The 14,582-nt window shown below is 44.6% G+C and overlaps 1 protein-coding gene across 1 annotated transcript in view; it reads right to left on the bottom strand.

Annotated features, from left to right (window-relative positions):
• Positions 1–14,209, bottom strand: part of CCDC120 (coiled-coil domain containing 120) — a 65,254-nt gene extending 51,045 nt beyond the window's left edge. Inside the window, exon 1 of the mRNA XM_077463248.1 lies at positions 14,057–14,209. The gene's annotated coding sequence lies outside the window, so the exon portion shown is untranslated. The remainder of the gene's footprint in view (positions 1–14,056) is intronic.
• Positions 14,210–14,582: the final 373 nt, after the last annotated feature.

Raw genomic sequence — 14,582 nt, 5'->3', positions numbered from 1 at the left:
TGCGGGCAATTTTAACCTTTTCGGACGCTAGATCGATGGTAAAGCGCCGCTAAAAAATAGTGCGGTGTGAAAGGGGCCTTAAGCTGAAGAAAAACTTTTTCCTGAAGCAAGTAATTACTTGAAAAGGAAGGACGGTCAGCCAGATCACATCTCTCTGCACAGAGAACTGTCTCCGGGATTCTCATACCCCCACGATTCTGAGAGATCCCCAGAAAGCCGGACAGCCTGGAATCGGAGGCAGGCTCCACACGGCACAGTTGGATAAGTTGCCAAACTTGAGGTTGTAGATTAACTTTAAGAGATTAGGTCATTAGAAACCACGTGAAACACTAGAGAAGCAGAATGAGTTCTGGAAGTGGGGTGAGGGATGAAGTCATACGTCAATTTTAGACAGGAAGAAGAGAATTGTTTGTGCATGGAGACTGGGAGAACAGTACACAATGACTAACAGCACAAAGGTGACAATCTTGCCCAACTGTATTCAAATATGGATCATGCAGAGGTAACAGTGCTGCTTTGTAGGAGAAAAAAAAAAATCCAGTCATAAGATTGGCTGATCTTATTTTAAAAATGCCATTTACTCGGCTGACGGGAAGTACTGAAGCAAAGGGATCAGCCTAATTCACTGACCGGGAATAGTATGCAGATAAAGACAGGCCTTTTTTTTATCTGTAGCAGGTCAATGGTATATGGGGGGATGAGATGCCCACCATGCAATACAACATGCAGTGCAGTGAATATCGGGATCACAGCCCTGGAGCTTATCAAGTGCTTCCATATTTATAAACTTGCTCTACCCAGAGTTTTCTAATTCACCGAGGTCACGTTCCCGAGAGCGTCGCATGTGTGCACTGGTTGGGTCTGCACTGCACAACTTCCAACTTTTTATATTCAGATTTCCAAAGGCAAGTTTGAATCGGACTGCTGGCAGAGAAAACAAAAAAACAGTACTGAAAAAAAATAAAATCAGACAGCGGCAAAAGGGCCGGCAGTGGGCGTGTTTGGGAACATCTCTCCTACCTCAGAAACAGGTGTTCCCGGACCAAGCTGATGACAAAGGGAAGTGGGGTAGGCTAGTACACTACAGCAATGTCTAGAACAAGAGAAGTCGGCTCTGCTCCCTGTATGTGTCTCATGACTTTATTTTCATTTAAAGTTGTACTAAACCCACAACAGTAAAATCAGCCTGTATATGCAGTAAAGCATGCTGGTTAAACTCACCATGAAACCCAAGGGGTTAATCCTCTGCATTGTGTAAAAAGGCTGTTTGATCTTGTATGCACAAATCCTCCTCTTTCTTTAAGAGAGTGCATGTGATCAGTACAGGGCCAATCAGCACTGTCTAGACAGAGGGTCAGGGGTTCTGCATCCTGACTGGCCAGCTCTGTGCAGTATGAAAACTCATTCTACAAGCTTTAACCAGACACTAATAGAAGTCACAAGACTGCTATATACTGCAATTAGAAAAGATATTTAGCAGTTTATATTTATTAAAATAATGCATTTCCATGTTCTGCGTACTGTGGGAGACCAGATATAGTGAATGCAGGGTCCTGGGTTTAGTAAGACTTTAAAGCGGTAGTAAAGTCACTTTTTTAACTTTTACCTACAGGTAAACCTGTACGGTTTGAGATATTCCCCTCGCAATGCGCCGCTGACTGCAGCGGCGCATGCGCACAGGGGATTCTCGGCTGAAAGTCCAGCAGACGCCAGACCCTGCCAGAAAGAAAGAAGTGATGATATCGCGGCTCCGGCCACTCACAGTGCCGGAGCTGCGATACCCGGAAGACACGCCGAGGGAAACATGTCAGCTCCCTCCGTGTGGATCGGGCCAGATGTCAAGGCCTCCTTCTAAGGTAAACATTTCATAATGAGCTAGTATGCAGTGCATACTAGCTCATTATGCCTTTTCCTTTGCAGGTCAAAAAAAAGAAAAAACACTTCAGCGGGTTTACTCCCACTGTAAGACTGCAGTGTAGCTTTAATTAGGGTTTCCCCATTTGTCACAACCTGCATTTTCTCCAGTCACCGCAGCAGTTTATAAAATCTCATTATAGGATAACAAGATTGTATTATTGTTATTTCCTGCCCATAAAATGTCAGCAAATTCCAAAGCACATGGGAGGAAAACTAAACAAAGTTGCAATTAAGAGCTTCAGGCAAACCTTTAAAAAAAAACACAATAAATTTCATATATACAGGTCACTGAAAAGGTTTCCTCGTGTGTGCGCCAAGTCGATGGACACAATTAAAAATAAAACATTTATTTGCATATTGTATTTCAATAATTTCTAGCCTACGTCTATTAATCTGAATAACCTTGACATTTTTTAACTTCCGCGGAAGTTCCCCATAGGTTTACTACCTTGAATTCTGTGACATATTTACTATACCCTGCGAGTAGGCACTGCTGTGTCACCTTTCACAGAGCCTGCCTTCTGAAGTACAGAGGAGCTGGGTGGAGTTTCAGGAGGCGGAGTCAGTACAAGAATCACTGCTTGCGCAGCAATGTACCATGGGATATGTAGTCCTTGGAAATGGACAGTAGACAGCAAAGGAGAAGCTGAAAAGAGATGGCAAGCAGACAGGCAGCAGTCATAAAATTAAAGGAGGTTTAAGTAAGCTTATAAAGTATTGTCAAAAACAGCCATTGTATGCAGTCGCCGTAGCCTCCCCCCGTCAATCGTCCATCCCCCAACCCCGCACTTACCCCATCTAGCAGCTTTGACTCCTTCCTGCATCTCCTCCTCCATGGCGACAGCTTCCTCCTCGGTGGCTTCACCCTGCGTCTCTGGCTTCACAGCGGCTTCTTTCTCGGCAGCTTCCGTCAGTGGCCATATACACGATTGCTTCCTCTCTCGGCCAACCAGATCTTAAGATCCGCCTCCTGATTGGCCGGGAGGAGAATCAGGAAGACAACAGCGAATATTCATTTGCTATTGTCACACAACTGAGTGGGCTGAGTGCGCAGTGCTCTGCGCCCCGAGCCCACCCTTTTTTGAAGCCAATTAGAGCCTCAGGCTCTAATCAGGTGCTTCATAAAAATAAAACTGAAATCCATGCGTCCGATGCCCTGCATGTAGATTAGGGGCCGGACACGTGAATTAGGGGTCGGCGCCCATAATGGATGGGCCGGCATTGATTGTATGTATTGTTTTTACAATGCTGATGTTCTAAAATTAAAGCGTATGCTGTGAGCACAGAACTTCATTAATAATACATTTTATATGAAATGTCAAAATGCATGGCATCCTAAAGCCGCTTTTCATGGGGGCACTCATGCGGGTCCACTCCCGAGTCCTGCTACTGCATCCATTGACACAGACAGCAGGACTCTGCCCCACCCCCCAGATCACTGGATTTGAATGACAGCAGGGGGAGCCAATGGCTGCAGTACAAAAGGTTTTTCACCTTAATGCATAAAATCTGCGTTATATACTGCTGATGAGAAAAGCTATTTAGCAGTTTATATTTTTGAGACCAATAAAAATAAAACAAAAAATCTCTCCTAAACCTGTACGGTTTAGGAGATATTCCCCTCACAATGCGCCGACTGCAGCGGCGCATGCACACAGGGGATTCTCGGCTGAAAGTCCGGCAGATGCCGGAAAGAAAGAAGTGACGATATTGCGGCTCCGGCCACTCACAGCGCCGGAGCTGCGATACCCGGAAGACAAGCCAAGGGAACATGTCAGCTCCCTCGGCGTGGACCGGGCCAGATGTCGAGGCCTCGTTCTAAGGAAAGCATTTCATAATGAGCTAGTACGCAGTGCATACTAGCTCATTATGCCTTTTCAGGTCAAAGAAAAAAAACACTTCAGTGGGTTTACTCCCACTTTAAGACTGCAGTAAAGCTTTACTTAGGGTTAGTGTAGCTTTAATTGGGAGACCAGATATAGTGAATGCAGGGTCCTGGGTTTAGTAATCCTTCAATTGAACAAGCTGAAGATGGAAGCCGATTGGCTACCATGCACAGCTGCAGCAGATTTTTGCACTCTAGAGTTTTAGTAAATGAACCCCATGGGGTCTTGTGCTTTATGGGAATTCAGGCACTTTGGTATGTACATGTGAGGGGCCCTGTCACACATGCAGAAAAAAAAAAAAAAAAAAAAAAAAAAAAAAAAGGACATCAATGCGGCTCTATGGAAAAACAGATGTAAACGGATGATCTGTTTACATCCGCTTTTGTCAACATTAATTTTTTAGAACAGATCAAGACCTATTTTTCTTCTGTAAAAAAAAAAAAAAAAAAAAACCCCACGGACAAATGGTCTGTTTTTGGTGGATGAAAACAAATAAAAAAAAAAAAAAAAGGGATGAAAAACTGATGACACAAACGGTCGGCACGTGTGAAAGGGGCCAGATTAACAAATCCCAACAGCAATTGCCTTATTTTACATATCTAGCCTATCTGACACCTGTCAGGAGGATCTATGACGTGCGATTCACCTACAAAGATTGGATCAATCAGTTCAATTGCAGTGAAAAACTAATTCATTCACTTTGATCTACCCACCAGTTTAAATAGCCCCATCATTCGGGAGAAGACAAAAAGGAGAATATATTTATAGGTGGAATGTATTATAAGAGCTAGGACAGGGTATTTGAGAGCTGCCCATACGGTCATATCTAAAAACGAGAAGGGATTAATACAAGGCAGTATTAGTCATGTAGAGGAAATAGTAAATATGGGATCATTCTAGGAAAATAATTCTTATGGGACAAAAATGCCTTACAGCAAAGACAGTGCAATCAAGCTTCTAAAACTGTCTGCGATTAATCGCAAAGTGGAGCAAGTGATCGCTAGCTGAGGACAAATGTTTCTCTATGGTGTAAGCCACACAGAGGCAGTAGATTTACTCTCACTTCCTGTTGTGTCTCTAGGAGGTCATGCAAATAGAAAGCCCCACAAAAGGGATATGGATGGCCAAAAACTTACAGGAGTTCTTAGGCCAAGTTTACACGTGGCGGCCCTTGAGGTGAGGCGATGATGTCACCTCTTCAGCGCCTGTGGTTGCAGGATGGGCCATTCAGACACAAAAAAGAAAAAACATTGCAGCCTTCTAGTCCTTGGAGGTGGTGGCTGCATTTGTTTTTACTTTTCAGGCTAGCAGGTACAGAAACTACCTTTTGATCTTGGCAACAATGCAGTGTGTGCTTTAGTCGCTTCCTGTGAACTTGAGTACAAAGAACCTTATCTTTCTTATGTAAACTACTAGTCCCCATCAATCCACCACATAATAGAGACAAAAAGGTAGGCATGGTTGAAATCCAGCCTGTGTGACAACCATGGCTCCTGTAGATATGATGGAGAAAAAGTGTAGACAAGGAGGGGTCAGGAAGTATATTAGCAGAAATACTTCTAGATTGTAAGCTCCAACGAGCAGGGCCTTCTGATCCCTCCTGCATTGATTTGTATTGTAAGTGTACGGTCTGCCCTCTTGTAAAGTGCTGCGCAAACAGTTGGTGCTATATAAATCCTGAATAATAAAAATAATAACAATAATAAAAATACCAGGTGACAAAAAAAAAAAAAAAAAAGAGACTGAAAACTAAATGTTTAATAAATTACAAAAGTGAGTGTGTGAGTGTGTGTGTGTGTGTGTGTGTGTGTGTGTGTGTGTAAGCTTTAAGGCAGAATTCTATGAATTCCATAAAGAAGTCTTTAGTAGAAAGTGATTTATTTCAAACAAAGCAGAACTTTCAATCATGAAATTACTCTTTAAGCCTTGTACACACGATTGACGATTCCTGCACACCATGAATGAGCCGTTTGTGCGTCCCAAGCTGGCAGGTGTGACAGGTGTGCTTGAGTGGCTGTGTCCGTGCAGCCCCTGCGCCCTCATAGACTTGAGTGGGCACCGGCTGGTTAGAGATGCATACAAGGCAATTTCAAGTGCACTTTTCACTTGTAATGGAAAGTAGATTTGCCTTTTTGTAAATAACCCCCATAGTCTGCTGGAAGACTGCAGAGATAATGGTTACAACAGTGAAGGCGGGATACAATTTGACCTCCTAAGATACTACCATCTATGCTGGATCTTTCCCGCCAGGAGATGGCAGAAACAATTAAAGTGCTTGCAGGGCCTTAGGGGTTTTTTTTTTTTTTTTACCTTAACCTCGTGCCGGCCGGGCCATAGCCGAAAGACGGCTACAGCGCAGTCGTGTTTTTCTGGGTGGGCGTCCAAGGACGTCCGCCCAGAATCTTGCTCTTAAACGCCCACCCCCCCCCCCCCCCCGTGCACTCCCGCAAACATCCATGACCGATGGGCCCGGAAGACCCGGCACATCACGGATCGTGGTAAACGGCTGCTTATCACGTGATCGCTCTGTCAAATGACGGAGCAATCACTTGTAAACAAACCGGTGTCATGTCACGACGCCGGTTCCTCCCTCCCCTCTGTGTACTGATCGGTACAGTGAGAGAGGAGAGGGGGGGCGAGGGGGAGAGATGGCAGAGGCGCTGTGGGCTGGATGTGTAGTGTGCCCACAGCGCTGCTCAGTGACAGTACTCTGTGCAATACTCTGCCAATAAATTTTAACAGAAAGAAAGAATTTTCAGTCTTTTTTGAGTTAGCGCAAAAAAAAAAAACCCAGCGGTGATTAAATACCACCAAAAGAAAGCTCAATTTGTGTGAAAAAAAAAAAAACCCATTTCATATGGGTACAGTGTTGCATGACTGAGTAATTGTCATTCAAGGTGTGAGAGCACCGAAAGCTGAAAATTGGTCTGGTTAGGAAGGGTGTTTAAGTGCCCAGTTGTCAAGTGGTTAATGCATTCTTTGCATTAAAGTGGTAGGAAACTCTGTACTACGACTTGTGCCTACAGGCAAGCCTATAATAAGGCTTACTTGTAGGTAGTGCAAATATCTCCTAAACTATTCAGAGTGCATGCATTTGATGACATCCCGATGCATGTGCTCTGAAGGTCTGGCACTGCAAGTCGGTGCCAGAAATGGTGGCGCATGCGCAAGAGTGGCTTCATCACGCCCCCGGCCACTCATGTCCCCACGAGACTGCGAACCCAGAAGGAAGACCTGGGAAAGATGTCTGCCGTCTCTGCAGTGACATCGCAGTGCTGGGGGTCTTTGTTTTCATGTAAGTCCATCAGAATCTGCTAGTAGGTGATGCCTAATCGCACATCATGACACTGCCTTGCAGGGAATTTTTTTTTTTTTTTTTTTTTTTTTTTTTTTTTTATTCATCACCTGAGGCTTACAACCACTTTAAAAAGGAAAAATACCTTCTGTGCTCCATGTGTTCCTCCTCACCCACTTTATACTTATCCAAGTCCTATCAGCGATGTGCATGAGATCAGCGACTCTCCTGGTTTTCTCCTGCTCCACTGCACAGATATCGATCACAGCAGGAGCAATTGGCAATCAAATTCAGTGACCAGGGGCTGAGCTGCCCTGGCTCAGGAGTGAGCCCGCACGACTGGTTTCCCATGGGGGCACTGCCAAAGAGGAGGAGCCAGGAGTTCCAGCGGGGATGCCAGAAGAGGAGGATTGGGGCTGCTCTGTGCAAACATATTGCACAAACATATTATTGCACAGAGCAGGTAAGTATATTATAAAAGAAAGGGAACCTTTCACATTACTTTAAATGGATAGTTCACCTTCACCACAAAACTGCCTATGCAGATAAGGGGCTTCTGACATGGCTCTGACTAAATTTGAATAAAGCCCTTGCTATAAGTGTAAGCCACATATCTTATGAAGCCCGACTTGAATACTCCCAGGACATTGCTAAGTACTCCTATGATGTTTCTAAGTGAGGCCTAGTCATCACTGCTCACCTCCACCATCATAGGAGTGAACTCTCAAATGCTGAGCTCAGAGCTACTGCTCTGAGTATGTATGTATGTGGGTTTGAATCAGACAGAGAGCTCACTCCTGTAATGGTGGAGGTGAGCAGTGATGACTAGGCCTCCATTAGCAACATCCTGGAAGTAATTAGCAATGTCCTGGCAGTATTCCAGTCAGGCATCATACGGTATGTAAATGGCCTACACCTATGACAAGGGTATTATTAATCTTTAGTCAGAGCTGCACAGTTTGTTTTAATCTACAAACATCCCTTACCTGCATTGGCAGTTTTTGTGCAAAGGTGAACTATCCTTTTAAAAAGAGAAGTATGGGTTTTCGTCTTTTTTTTTATTATTTATACTTTCTTCGGTGGATGGAGCATCAGACTGATGCTGCAGCTGTCCCCCCGCGTCTCTGCGCTGAGAACCAAGCCACCGAACACCACTGACAGCTCGGTTCTCACTCCTCCCTGAGCGGAGAGTTGCTGCCTGTCAGTCAGCATCTCTCCTGCTCTGATCCTCCACGCTCATTGGAACACGGAGTTGTGGAGGGGTGGGGGGCAGCTCATGGCTCACTAAGACTGCCATCAATCAAGGCAGCTGTCGTGAAGTCGGGATGACGCGCTTCAACTGATGTCAGTGACATCAGCAGAGAGCGGACTTCAGCCTAAAAAGCTCAGGCTGGACTTCTCCTTTAACTATATAAAAGGCTTGTTTTGGTGTATAATTACGTGTTTACATGTGTATCGTGTTGCGTGTAAACTCACTCAACTGGCCAGAATAATACATTATTATGGTTATTGGAATAAATATATGCGCATGTACCGCGTTTATGCTCATACGCACGTAAATGATGCTCATTAACTACTCTACAAATGCTGCCTTTGGGAATGTTCTTTTATTCCCGCTTTTAAAATAGCTTTTTAAAAATGCCTGAAGTGTGCTAAAACAGAACTGCGTTTTTTTTTTGTTTTTTTTAATATGCAGTACATGCCATTTCTTATGTCCATGTGCATGATGCCTTAGCGTACAATATTTTTTTTTTCATCATTTGGCATCACATACAAAGGACAGATACAGGAGATAATGCTTTAATGGCAGACAGTATTTAATATGCGATTGGAAAAAATTATAAATAAACAAAGAGTGAAGAAAAAGGGTTAAAACTGACCCCCTTCCCCCCCTCCCCGGACGTTCACACAGGCCATGCTCTACAGTACTACCAGTCAGCAAGGCTAACCTGCAGTCCTCACAGGGACTAGAAAGCGTGTCAGACTCTGAACATATGGGAAAGCATTTGTGGCAGATCCCGCAGTGAAACGCCTCATATGCCGCCTCATCTGCCTCATCCCACCGCCGCCAAACAAGCGTAAACATTCTGTGTGAAGTGAAGTAATTGACACGTTTCACGCAGACAAGTGGGCGGCCGGGCCCTGAAAGGAGAATAGCGGTAGTGTTACTCCCAAGTAGTGACAGTTTAGACATGACTGTACAAACATCGCATTACAGTACCATTCCAGGTTGGTTATTCTGCCTGACTCAGAGAATCCAGAGTAACAGGGGGGACACTGATACAACTGGACAAAAAGTGGCCTACAATTATAAAATCCATTCAGCTCATCCTTCACTGTGGTCACCTTTTGCATCACTTGCCCTACCCCCCCCCCCCCCCCCCCCACTATAGACCGGATATAGGATTTGACACTACTAAATTTTTAAGCAAATATTTGTACAAAAATTCTCAGTACATCCGATGATTTGACTAATGTCATTTGAAAGTACAAAGTTTTGTTTGTTTCTAAAGGCCGGCCAGATACAGTTTGAATATCAGTCGGTTCAGCAGGAGTCAGACAAGATTCCAATGTTTAATGGGCAGGCTGAACGATCGATCAACTCAGGGACAACCGGGCTGCTGGGTTCTCTTGCGATTATCGCTAGCAATAATCACTGTCTTTTCCCCGCCGGGAGCAGACAATTGCTCGGCAGGAGGGATTCACCTGTCAGCACTGTGTGTGTTGATGGGGGAATCGTGCAAATTTCTTTCCTGCAACCACAGGTTTGTAAAGCCGGCCTAACATTCAATTTTGGACTGAATGAAAACTGCACACAATGTTAGAAATTCATTTCTTCAAGAAAATTCTCTCGTCTTTGTGGTCAAAAATGTCAATACCCTACTAAGAATAGAAAATCAAACAAACAAAATGTTCCCAAGATGAAACATTTCAAACAAATTGAAATTTCTGCTACAAAAATTGTATAAATAAGGTAAAACACCAGACACCATCCCCACCCCCTTGCATCCTACTGTACTTACCTCCGGTGTTTCCGAGCTGTCACCCCCCCCCCCTCCCCCACAGCCTCTACACCAACTGTTGGCGCTTATTCAAATTTCTGTAAAATATTAAAGTGGTTGTAAACCCTTACAGACCACTTTGACCTACAGGTAAGCCTAGATTAAGGCTTACCTGTAGGTCCATGAAATATCTCCTAAACATGCACGGTTTAGGAGATATTTGCAGAAAGACAGGGACCTATGGCGCATGCACCATAGACAGCGGCGCGCAGGCACACTGAGCATGCCGCTAACACCGATATGCCGTTAGTGGCGGCTCACATGCGCTGCTCCGGCCGCTCACAGCGCCAGAGCAGCGATAATCCAAAGAAGATGGATGATTGGTGCTACAGGGGACAGCGGTGACTTCGCTGGCTCCTGTGTCAGGTAAGTGACACATAATGGGCTACTAGGTGATGCATAGTAGCCCATTATGCTTTTCCTTTACAGGGAGACAAATTGATAAAGCACAGAGGTGCGCAATGTGGAAGCTGGGAGAAGTAGATCCTGGTCACATGACCTGTCAAAGTGTCATGTGACCAGCCTTCCCTCCAATCACAGAGTACTCTCTGCAGCTATATACAGACAGAACTCTGCATTTGATTAATTTAATGCATAAAATGCAGGTGCAATGTGGATTAAACTGTACATATAAATAGGTCCCGAGGACCCCTTTCACACTGAGGCAGTTTTCAGGCATTTTAGCAATAGACATAGCTCCTCTAAAGCGCCTGAATACTGCGCCCCATTCATTACAATGGGCGCTTTCACGCCTGGGCGGTGCACTTGTGGGACGTTTGGAAAAGTCCTGCAAGCAGCACCGGGGCGGTTTTGGAGCATTGTAAACAGCGCTCCCAAAACTACCCTGCCCATTGCAATGAATGGGCGGCACTTCCGAAGCACCACAAAACGGGAGATTTTAACCATTTTGTGGGGTTAAAAGCACCCTGCTAGTGGCCCAAAAGCAGCGGTAAATTGCCACTAAAACAAGCAGCGCTTTGCCGATAACGGCCGGCACTTTCAGTGTAAAAGCAGCCTTAAAGTAATACTGAAGCAATAATTATTAAAATGACCCAACATACATGGTAGACTTACCTGGGGAAATCTTTCTTCCTTCAAATCCCTGGACTGGTTGGGACAACCAGGATTCTATCACCTTAGAGGGATTTCCTCTCACTTCCTGTGATTTAGCTATGGGACAGGAAGTGAAAGAAAATCCCCAGAATGGGGGGGGGGGGGTGGATTATAACACTCCCTTACTCTACCCCAAAAAAGGGTTTTCTACATTAATTGCTAACATTTACAGCAAGTGTGGCCATAATTATCTGTAATTTCAAGGTAAAAGCAGCTGCCTAGCCCGCGCTCCTTGTCCTTCCAAGTTGGTATTTCTGGTGGTCACAACTTGGTGGGGTGTTGCAAATGCGTTGTTGAGATGCGTTTTTAGTGCACCCCAACCACCCCACCTTAAGCAGCAAAGGTAGCAGACACGGGGGGGGGGGGTGTTTACATGCCATTGTTGCAATGCTTTACTTCACGCACAGGGCAAAAAAACTACATTCATGGGGCAGTAAGCCTGCTGGACGTGACTCCTTCAAGTCATTAGGGAACCGCGGCAGATGCCCACAACCACATGCAATGTACACGGTTGCATAATGTTGGTGCAACAATTACTGGATTAAAATATGTGGTGAGGAAGCATCACACTGCCTCCGTGCTGCCTGTCAAACACATCCGAACAGCGATGTGAATGTGGATCGCTTTACAGAGGTGTGGCAGTTGAGGAGCAAGTCCTTAAAATTAGCCAGAAGTGGTTGAAAGGTCTGTTGAAAATGTATACTCTCTCAATGGAAGGAATTACTTTATCACGCCAGCTTGGACATAAATCTAAGACATCAGACTGGGGTGAATGGGTACTGGGTAACAAAGGATCCCATAGAGAACACAGCAAATCATCAACCTTGCATCAGCCTTGAAGATATGTGCTGCCACCCAATATCATCAGGGTTCAGGTCATACAGGTAGTGAGAAAACCAGGAGTCATGCAGAATTTCAACATGGCATCATTGAAACAATATTATAGAAGGTGAGTGTGCCGCCTTAGGTGGTGTAATCAGCTGGCACTAAATTCCATTATTCTTTACATGAAAAGAAATGTAAATGTAATGTGTCCATACCCTGGTGTACACACCAGCTAGTTATCTGTACACATTGGATGATACTGAAACATTTATCAATATTACTGGAGCACTGGACATACAGGACTCTGATAATCCCCTAGAACACAGATCATATCCACTTCATCACATATGAGTCAATGAAGGAGTGTATATCCGCCAGTCCACATATTTCACATCCACACAAAAAAATAATAATAATAAAAATATGTATACAAGCCTGTAAATACACCCAGCACAGGCATGATGTGTGCAATGTATCAATATATCCGAGGTATGTGAATAGAAGAAAAAGAAAAAAAAAAATAAAAAAATGTACAGACATTATGTACTAAAAACGACTTCCATTTGCCACATTTTCTGTCACAATGTACATCTAGTTGTATATATCCTCAGTACATAACGTACATTATATAGGCACAGGCTATACTCTATACCATAGAGCAGGGGTCTCCAAACTTTTTTTTTTTTTTTTTTTTAAAGCGCCAGTTTACTGTCCTTAAAACTTCAGGGGGCTGAACTGTGGCCAGTGGGAGTAGAAAATGGTGTCAGTGGAAGGGGAATGGTGCCCCGCCACTGGTGTCAGTGGAAGGGGAATGGTGCCCCGCCACTGGTGTCAGTGGAAGGGGAATGGTGCCCCATAATCGGTGTCAATGGAAGGAATAGTGCTCCATTGTCAGTGTCAGGGGGGCATAATGCCCCAAGGGCCAGATAAAAGAAAACAAAGGCCCGCATCTGGCCCCCAGGGCGTAGTTTAAAGACCAGTGCCATAGGCTAAGCTCATATACAGGAAAATGTAACACATGTACAGCTCTGATATGTATACAGTGTATTACCAGGCAGCACAAGCTATATACACCATATACAGTGTTTATATACAGGTACAGTTTAATATTATATTACCAGGTAGCACAGGCAATATACATTATATACAGACCTTATGAACCCCTGATGTGCTGTATATGATTAAAATCTGATAAATTGTATATAAGGTATATATGTACACAATGTATTACATTAACAGCAACCTAAGCTCTATCAATCTCATACACCCCAGTGTATCATATCCACAGTAACAGGCCAGAGAGAGAGAGAATAGTCAGGACACACTGATGTAAACACAGACCATATGGAGTGTATACACTCAGCATTCACACTGTATAGGGTGCAGAAGATCCATAGTACACCGTATTCTGGATGCAGTATACATTCAGTATAAGATGTACGAGATCCACGTATACACAGCCTGGATGGCAGTATACAGTGTATATATGGTGTATGAGATCCATGTATACACAACCAATATGGAGCATTTATATTCATCACACATCACATAGGATCCATGTAAACACACACAGTGTATACAATGTATGCGATCCATGTACACCCTGACTAAATGCAGTATATACATTCAGCACACACATTGTATATGATGAAAGAGATCCACGTACACACCGGTATATATATATATATATATATATATATATATATATATATATATATATATATTCAGCACACACTATGAGATCCATGTACACACAGGAGTCTATAGATTATATATGTGCAGACGGGGAGGGAGGAGATGTAGGTGAGTACAGTGTATGGGATGTGTAGGATTTATATGTAGTGTGGGATGTAGGAGATCGGTGTAAACACGACACTCTGTACACACATTGAGCCCACAGTGTAGGGCGTGTGATGACAAGCACTACATACACGAACCGGGGACACACAGACACTCACCCAGCCCCGGCCAGGATCGCCTCCTCTCTCCCCGGGATCGCGCTCACCTCTCCGGCCGCAGATCGTAGCCCGCACTCCGCTCACACTGGAGCTTCCAGCGGAGCCTACCAACCACCCCTCCAAACAGAGGGGAGTCCCGGGCGGGAGATCAAACCATTCACAGAGAGGTTGCGCTCAATCCTCCCTCCCCCCGGCGGACCTGTCTGCCATTTGGTACGGTCCGACCTGCAGGTTCTGGATTCCAAAAATTCCAGGAATGAGCCTTTAACCCCTCCGCTGCCACAGAGCGCCTAATCACTGGAAGCAGGCAGAGGGTACGAACACATCGCTGGAACCCGTCTATTAACACCTACACTACCAGAGCCAGTGGACTAACCCCTACACTACCAGAGCCAGTGCATTAACCCCTACACTACCAGAGCCAGTGTACTAACCCCTACACTACCAGAGCCAGTGCATTAACCCCTACACTACCAGAGCCAGTGTACTAACCCCTACACTACCAGAGCCAGTGCATTAACCTATA

The sequence above is a fragment of the Lithobates pipiens genome, unplaced genomic scaffold, assembly GCF_037356315.1.
Source record: "Lithobates pipiens isolate NorthernLeopardFrog02 unplaced genomic scaffold, aLitPip1_a1.2 Scaffold_3, whole genome shotgun sequence".
Classification (NCBI taxonomy): Eukaryota; Metazoa; Chordata; class Amphibia; order Anura; family Ranidae; genus Lithobates; species Lithobates pipiens.
This window is presented reverse-complemented; position numbering and strand designations above follow the sequence as displayed.